General features: G+C 40.2%; 2 non-coding genes across 2 annotated transcripts; both read right to left on the reverse strand.

Annotated features, from left to right (window-relative positions):
* Positions 1-1,231: 1,231 nt before the first annotated feature.
* Positions 1,232-1,304, reverse strand: TRNAR-UCG (transfer RNA arginine (anticodon UCG)). Its single transcript has one exon. It is a non-coding gene; the product is annotated as a tRNA-Arg (tRNA).
* Positions 1,305-1,950: 646 nt separating this feature from the next.
* Positions 1,951-2,023, reverse strand: TRNAR-CCU (transfer RNA arginine (anticodon CCU)). Its single transcript has one exon. It is a non-coding gene; the product is annotated as a tRNA-Arg (tRNA).
* Positions 2,024-2,500: the final 477 nt, after the last annotated feature.

Below are 2,500 nucleotides of genomic sequence, written 5' to 3' on the forward strand. Positions count from 1 at the left end.
ATTGCTCCTTCCTGCATATGCTAATTTTTCACACTCACATAGGTTGTATAAGTTTTATGAATCCTGGCTTGACCTATTCAAGTAGCTGAAAGCCTGTCACCACCTCTAGCAACAAGATTCACACCAATCCAATTCATATAATTTTTTCCAAAGGAATATGTTCTGGCCGGTCGAAAATGCATCTCACAAAAATAGGCATTTAAAAATCTACTTTGCAGTTTCAGAACACTAACATGACTGTGAAGTGTACACAAGTAAAATGGGACCGTTTCAAAGTACCTAATCCCTCATAAACTTCTGAGAGGAAGCATGTAATAAATCTACCTAATTTTCTGGAAAAGAAAGAGGGAGGATTTTTGTTATCAACTCCGATGGGCCTTGAACCCACAATCCCTGGCTTAGGAGGCCAGTGCCTTATCCATTAGGCCACTGAGGCACAAATGCATAGCTCTTTTCTAGAGGCATTATTTAAATGTATTCTATGGCCAGACACCGGTGTGTGCACACAGGGCATTTCTCACTTCTCTCTATAAGTAAACTTCCCATTTTCATCCTCTTCCATCCCCGACTTTAACGCTCTCTTCTATGCTATAATGGAGACTTTGCAATTTTAGCAAGTGGAGAGAAATTGGAGAACCACTTTCGACTCCACACTTCTTCTTCACTTACTTCTTTTCTCAATATACTGGGCTTAGAAAATGGTATCAAGCCATCCTTATCATCAGTAGGACACGGAAAGAGGCACTAAGTCTCCTAACCAAGTTCAACTACACTCTGCAACTTAACCATTGCACTACAAAGTAGGCAACGGGGGCATCAGCAAAGGCAGCCAATGTGCCGATCCTTTATACATTTTGTGTAGTACTTTTCTTACTCGGAGGCAAAATCAGCACTTTAACTGCCCAAATCATACAGATTTTACACATGTACCACTCTATGCACACATAGGCACACACCTTGCAGTTCTTCTACACACACTTAAGCTAAAAACCCATTCTGTCACGTCAAAATTCTGCAAACCTATTACATATTCAGTGCGTCGGCATAGAAGCACTTTTTAATGCCACTAAAATGCACAAGTAGTTAGACTGAAGATGCAACCTGAATGAGTTTACAGTATGTACTCCACTTTATTAATGATTAGTACTGAGAAAGTGAGGACTACAAGAGTATTGGAAAAGACTTTTTCCACTCTGAATGTAAAGCAGATTGTGTGACCATTGGCCAAAAACGACCACGAAGGGACTCGAACCCTCAATCTTCTGATCCGAAGTCAGACGCCTTATCCATTAGGCCACGCGGTCATCCGTCCACCTGAGATTATTTTTATCATGTAGGTGGTATGCATGGATGGAGAACATATTATTGAACGGTATTCAGGTTTACATCCCATAGTGTTCTTTCAGCTCTTTTCGCTGGAAGCACTTTTTTGGAATCTATATATTGAGAATTTTATGAGTACGATATGCTTTTGTTTTCCTTTTTCCATACAAACCTCTTTCCTTATGAGTTTAAAGCTCATTTGTATTCTCTACATAGCTCTGGAAGTTTCCAGATGTGGAGTGAAACTGTTTTGAAAGTAGGACAAATTGCTCCTTCCTGCATATGCTAATTTTTCACACTCACATAGGTTGTATACGTTTTATGTATCCTGGCTTGACCTATTCAAGTAGCTGAAAGCCTGTCACCACCTCTAGAAACAAGATTCACACCAATCCAATTCAAATCATTTTTTCCAAAGGAATATGTTCTGGCGGTCGAAAATGCATCTCACAAAAATAGGCATTTAAAAATCTACTTTGCAGTTTCAGAACACTAACATGACTGTGAAGTGTACACAAGTAAAATGGGACCGTTTCAAAGTACCTAATCCCTCATAAACTTCTGAGAGGAAGCATGTAATAAATCTACCTAATATTCTGGAAAAGAAAGAGGGAGGATTTTTGTTATCACCTCAGATGGGACTCAAACCCACAATCCCTGGCTTAGGAGGCCAGTGCCTTATCCATTAGGCCACTGAGGCACACATGCATAGCTCTTTTCTAGAGGCATTATTTAAATGTATTCTATGGTCAGACACCGGTGTGTGCACACAGGGCATTTCTCACTTCTCTCTATAAGTAAACTTCCCATTTTCATCCTCTTCCATCCCCGACTTTAACGCTCTCTTCTATGCTATAATGGAGACTTTGCAATTTTAGCAAGTGGAGAGAAATTGGAGAACCACTTTCGACTCCACACTTCTTCTTCACTTACTTCTTTTCTCAATATACTGGGCTTAGAAAATGGTATCAAGCCATCCTTATCATCAGTAGGACACGGAAAGAGGCACTAAGTCTCCTAACCAAGTTCAACCACACTCTGCAACTTAACCATTGCACTACAAATTAGGCAACGGGGGCATCAGCAAAGGCAGCCAATGTGCCGATCCTTTATACATTTTGTGTAGTACTTTTCTTACTCGGAGGCAAAATCAGCACTTTAACTGCCCAAATCATAC

The sequence above is a fragment of the Triturus cristatus genome, chromosome 4_1, assembly GCF_964204655.1.
Source record: "Triturus cristatus chromosome 4_1, aTriCri1.1, whole genome shotgun sequence".
Lineage (NCBI taxonomy): Eukaryota > Metazoa > Chordata > Amphibia > Caudata > Salamandridae > Triturus > Triturus cristatus.